This window comes from Zootoca vivipara, chromosome 5 (assembly GCF_963506605.1).
Source record: "Zootoca vivipara chromosome 5, rZooViv1.1, whole genome shotgun sequence".
Lineage (NCBI taxonomy): Eukaryota > Metazoa > Chordata > Lepidosauria > Squamata > Lacertidae > Zootoca > Zootoca vivipara.
This window is the reverse complement of record NC_083280.1, coordinates 23,493,604-23,499,603: the sequence shown is the minus strand read 5'-3', so window position 1 is coordinate 23,499,603 and position 6,000 is coordinate 23,493,604. Positions and strand designations below refer to the sequence as shown.

The following is a 6,000-nucleotide window of genomic DNA, read 5'->3' as shown; positions in this document are numbered from 1 at the left end:
AGTTCCTAGCAGCTTGCAAAAAGGAGAAAAAAGTTTGGCTTCCCCTTTTTTCCTCCCACTTAAAAAAAAAAATCAACTCCGCGCGGAAGGGTGGATATTTTTTCCCCCAAATTAAAACACACACACAGGCACACTTTTTTCTTTTTTTTAAAATGCAAGCCCTCCTTCCTCCGTGTGCATTCTTGCAGGCTCCACAAAGTACGCCCAGCCGCTTCCTGGTCGGGTTTTTTTTGCAGCGTGGAGGAGGGGCAGTTGCAGGCAGCAGCGGAAACCAGACATTACAGATAAGAGTGTGCAGCGCACAGCCGTCGGCAACTGCCTCTCTCTTTCTCGCGCGCTCGCTCGCTCTGCTTCCCCCCCTTTGCACTGCAGTTGCATGAGGATTGGGGCGACGAGAATGCCACTGTGACGGAGGCGTGTGACAAGTCCCCATCTTTTTTTTCCTTTCCCCCCTTTTCTTCTTTTTTTTGGGGTGTGTGTTTTTTTCCCTCCCAATTTCTTGGTCATCCTCTCTCGCGAATCCCCCACAATGCCTTGGTCGATCTGTCTACAATCTGATGGTTGCCTCTGGAAGGAAATGTGAGAGGTAAGAAGAGCATGTTTTAATCTTATTTTATTTTTTTCCCACCCCGCGCCTTTTTCCTCTCCTCCTTCTCTTTCATCATCGCCATCTGGCTTTCGATGTTCGCGGTTGTCGCCGTCGTGACATGTCGCCGATCCTTCAGGTTCTGGCAGATCGGGGGCTAGAGGTGGTGGTAGTTTGGGGGGGGGGTTAATTTTATTTAAACACCACGCTTTCCAAACAACACACCCGGTGTCTAAAAGAAGGAGAGGAGGGAGGAAGGAAGTGAGATGTTAGGGCTGCGAGAAGTGCAGGGATATTGCCCCCCTCCCCCGACACTTTCCGATCGCGCCTCAGAGAAGATTTTTTTTATTTAAAAAGGAAGGAGCAGGGGCTGCAGTTCTGCTTCAAGCAGCCGCTTCCTGCCCGTGCGTGCGCGCCTGTATCGCTCTGCAGGGTCGTGCAGTTTTGCAGTCTTTTGCGCACGTAATCAGACACATACCGTACACACGGAGGGAGAGAGGAGAGAGAGAGAGACAGGCTCGCTCGCGCGCGCGCACGAAAGCTTGGAGACACCGGCTTGAGCAGGTGCATGGAAAGGTCTCCCTCCCAATCACGCCCTGACCTTTCCTCCAAGCTTAAATTACCCCCCTGAACTTGGCTGTGTGCTGCAATGCCCCCTTATTATAGACCGGGCACCGTCTCTCTCTCCTCCTCCTCCACAAGACTTTGACAACCCTCCCATTTCACAGCGTCCAGCTACCTACCGCAAGCCATCATCGCCACAAGGTCCAGCAGGGTTTGAGGCTGGTTTCCTTGCAAGGTGTGCCCCCCCCAATCTCCCCTCCCATCCTGATTTTCGGGAAGTAGACTCACCCGCCCGCCTGTTCAGTCTCACTTTCCTTTTTGAAAAGTGGGCCAAATGCGTTTGCAGAGAGGTTAATTCCTCGCCTCCTGCACATAAATGGTGGGTGACATCTCTGGCTGGGCTTCCTTTTATGGAAGGCGCTGTCATTTGGGATCTCGGGGCTTTTGCACAAGTTGGTAGGGCAGGAAACCCCCACCCCCTCCCCAAAGGGTGGGGAAGTTTGTTTGTTTGTTTTTTAAAAATAAACAAAACAAATTTTCCCAACACTCAATTACGGTATACGTGGCACATAGTAACTGCAGTTTGATGTACTGCATGTTTGCCTTTATAAGGAATGAAGTAGCATTTAAAAACCCATCCTATTGATTACATTTTAAATCCAGAAGTGTGTGTGAGAGAGAGACAGATCAAATTGTGTGTCCTTTAATGGGCAGGAATTTGTTAATAGCACTGCATCATGAGAAAACATTATGATTCAGGTTTCTCCAGGGGGATGTTAACTGTGGTGCAGTGTACAGTCTTGTCTCCAAAGTAGTTAACTGGCACAGGTAGGCAGAGAGAGCCAGTTCACTCCCTGGTAGATAACAGCGATTCTCAAATGCTAAAAGTGAATTGTTGGCAGACATGGGTTATTCCTAAAGTGATCAAACTCTTAAGGGATTTTTTTTAAAGAGAGAAACTGTGTGGGTTTATCTATAGCTGTGCCATCTTAATTATAATTAATGAAATTTGTATACTTCATCCAAAGGTCAGAGGGCAGTTCACAAGATAAATAATACAATACTCATCTTGAGAAGATATACATTATATATAATATAATACTGAGTCTACATATTCTATATTCAGAGAAAATTAGTTTGCAGGTGTTTAGGCCTCTTCATGGGGCTTTCTGTATTCAACTTGTGTGGTTATATATCCTTAGTTTACAAATGTTTATGTGTTTTGAGGAAACATTATCAGTGTTTTAGATAGAGCTTGACTGTTCAGTTAGGAATATGATTCGAAGTCTCCAAGATACTCCTATTTCCTCTGGTGCTTGGCTGCATATTGCAATTTCTTTTAAGCAGCAAGGCAAAGGAGAGCTAGCTGTCAGTTCACAAGGATTTTCACAACAGCTGAAAACCTTTTGATGTGGACGAAAAGTCATGTGGTCAATCATCTGAACATGTCCTAAAGACGGAAAGTGGAAACAGCCAGTATAATCGGTTAATTGTTGCATCAGGGAAGATATGAATTCAGAGTTAGATGCATGTGGGGGGAGGGGATGATGTTGCTTAAGGAATTTTCAGTGTCCTGTAAAGGAGACTGAGCAATCCTGTTGCAAAATCTTACAGCTGCCCCACAATGACTAAAGAGAACTTCAGGGAGTCTCAACCAAGCTCTTACACCTGGGCACCAGTGTCTGGAAATTATTTTGGGGAAAAAAGTTTCAGCTGCTCACATAGAGTGTTTTGGAATAAATGCAATGTCTTTGCGAGCGGATCTGCTTTTGGAGGCATTTTATTCCTTAAGTTTATTTAGGCCTCGGTCCTATACCTTACTTACTGGGGAGTAAATGCTATTGAACTCAGTGGGGCTTGCCTGGGAGTAGACATTTTAATAGGACTAATTTGTCTACTCCAACTACAGTAAACACCTAGCAAGGCTGCAGTCCTAGACTGCCTTTTCCGGGAATAAGCCCTATTGATTTACTTTTGAGTAGACACCTATCCAGTTATGCTGTGAGATTTCATAAACAGCAGAGTAGTTAATGCTGCTGCAGAAATTGGTGGTGTTCCTTCACTTGCTAAGCATTTATGGCAAACTGACCGATCAGGCTACCTAAGTATCTGATAGAGACTTGCAGGCGTGCTATTTCAAGGAAAGGTGGCAAAATGTGCATGGAATGATCATTACATTTTGATATAGGTCAAAGGTGAGAGAATAAAAGTAGGGTGGAGGGAGAGGCAGAAAGTGATAAAAGGACCGTGTGCATTAATTATAGGTAGAAGATAAGCTGTGTGTTCTTCCTTTATTGTATCAGCATAAGAGGGTGCTTTTGTTGAAAAGCAGATTAAATTCTAGCCCTCTTCAAAAGCAGTGATAACAATTCAATATTGGCCTAATTTAGATATCTGGAGTGCTTTGTGGGCTTCTCTGATTCTTCCTTCCTTCTCTGCCACCCCTGGCTTCTCATTTGCTTTCCCTTCTTCTGTTTTTTTTTGGCTAGCGATAAGGAGTTATAGTTTGCTGTAACATCTGACCCGGATTAACTATAGCAGGGGTTTGAAACCTGTGGCCTTCCGGATGTTGTGGGATGCCCAGCTCTCACCAGCCTCAAACAGCATAGCCAGCTGTTAGGGGTGAAGGGAATCGAAGCCCAGCAACATCTGGAAGGCCCTCATCTCTGAACGGTGGCTCCTGGTCCTAGTTGGCTTTCAAATCAGAATTTGAAACCGGGTCCTGATCCTTGTTTTGAGGTGGTTGTGGGGAGCTACCTTGTGCAGTGGTAACCATAGGTAGCGTGGTTCAAATGTTGTGGTAGCTAGGAAAGGAGGGATTCATGTAGGAAGAGGAAGATGGGTGATGGTGGAGCCTTGAAGCCCACCTCCCCAAACCATGGTTGAGCAATCAGCCCAAGGTCGTGACTAAACTAGACCATTGTCTCAAGGCCCAATTCAGAAGGGGAGTTTAATGGAAGTTTTTTTTTTAAATGAATAAATATTTGCAAGTGGATGAGTGTGCTTATTTTTTTGTTCTTATGGTACCTCAATATTTCAGAACACCTCATTGCAGGCTAGAGTTTACAGAAGGCAGACCTGTGTCTGAAGATGCCGTCTGCTTGACAGGCTGTCTGGTACAAGCTCAGCTTAAAGGTGACAGAGGAGAGACAGACTGGCATTGAAGCTGCCCACCAGGAGTTAGCAAGACTGATCAGGCACGCAGGTTACCAGGTCATAGCCTTTCCCACTGCTGTGCGGTGCATTGCATTTCAATTTAAATAATAGCAATTCTTAAAATTCACATCTATACCTATAAATCAGCACATGCAAATTTCATGTAACATTTGCCCTGTTTTTGTGCAGATCACACACACACACACACACACCCCACCTCGCAATGCACATGCAATCCATGGCAGAAAAGAAATTTAAACTTGCGCCTCCCACATACAGATTCAGAGCTTACATCTCTGCACCACTCTCAAATTTCTGGGATGAAAGTATCCTTTTGCCTGTTGGTTCATGTTTACTACATCTTCGAGAGGTCCCTGTTGGACCAGTGTGAGGCCCTTTTCGGCAGGTACCGGTGCGGGGGGGGGGGGATGTAGAAGACGATTGGAAAATCACAGGCACCTCCTTTCCTAGGCAACACTAGAGAACGTATAAAACCAGGTTATCCTATTAATGTTCCAGCCGCCCTAATTGGATTCCATTATTATTTAGAATAACTGTTTCTTCAGAGCACCTCTTTACGTATTCGCTGCTAAACAGTTCCTCCTTGAGTGATTAAGGCCAGAGTACCGTGCAATGGAGTGCTTCTGCGCTAAATCATTTTGATAAGGTTGAGAAGACCCTTGAAAATCCATTTCTTAAGCATGGTGTCGGAAGAGGAGATAAGTCATTTATTGTGTAAACCTAAAAGGGGCATTTTGCTGGCCTTTTACTTCTCATGCTGCAGATCATGATGCGTCACAGAACATCTCCATTGCCTTGAGTTCCTGAAGCGCTGATTCTGATAGAGGCCCTGGGCCTGGTTTGTTGCGCAGGTTGTGAACTGTGTTTGCATGAGGGAGGGAGCGATGCGACCCCTAAGTTTACAGGGCAATGTATAAATTCAATAAATAATAAATGATAAAAATAAAATATACACATACCTGCCCAGTTCTATTGAGCACTTTATAGCAGTACAGGGCTCTGTATATTTGACAAGTATTTCTTGGCTTCTATGAGGCACAGAGTTTAAGGCCAGGATCCTTAGAGCTCTGTCAGGAAAGTTTGGACATACCCGCTGGAGTTTTTTAATGCCACCTCCCTTTGAACAGCAGACTCCACTGACCCCATAAGGCCATAAGGCAAACAGGTTTTAAAAGCGTCTTTGCTTCAAAAGCCATTTCCCGTGTGGTGGCTGTTTGAGGAGCTCATGATGCTCACAGGCCCCTTCGGGTTGCAGAACTAGGTTGTTTAATCCTTCATATCTTGGCTCTTTATTTAAATGCATTTGGATCCCACCGTTCTTTCAAGGACTCCAAGCTGTGTTTGAAACTCTCTCTCATATATGCTGTATATATAAAATTGCCAAATGGCACCTGAAAGGTTGCCACAACCATAGGTCTAGGAATATTATTATTATTATTACTATTACTATTATTACTATTACTATTATTAATTTCATTTCTGTACCACTTTATATTTTAAAGAAAAAAATCTCCACGTGGTTTACAACACATTAAAATATCAAATAAAACAACCCATAATAAAACAAATTCAAGCTTCAAGGAAAATATTTCAGATCCTTCTCTAAGGGACATTTTGCTTTCTCCAGATTTGTTTACCTACTTCATTTATATAGCTACCCCATAGAAGAGGCA

At 44.3% G+C, this 6,000-nt stretch overlaps 1 protein-coding gene across 13 annotated transcripts in view; it reads left to right on the top strand.

The window, feature by feature from the left end:
• The first annotated feature begins 237 nt into the window (after positions 1–237).
• MBNL1 (muscleblind like splicing regulator 1) overlaps positions 238–6,000 on the top strand; it is a 179,416-nt gene continuing 173,653 nt past the window's right edge. For 3 of the 13 annotated variants that reach the window (XM_060274469.1, XM_035132492.2, XM_035132486.2), the window contains exon 1: positions 247–586. The gene's annotated coding sequence lies outside the window, so the exon portion shown is untranslated. Of the gene's footprint in view, positions 587–6,000 lie in introns of all 13 variants that reach the window. The other 10 variants (XM_035132493.2, XM_060274468.1, XM_060274467.1 and 7 more) reach the window with 8 other exon arrangements.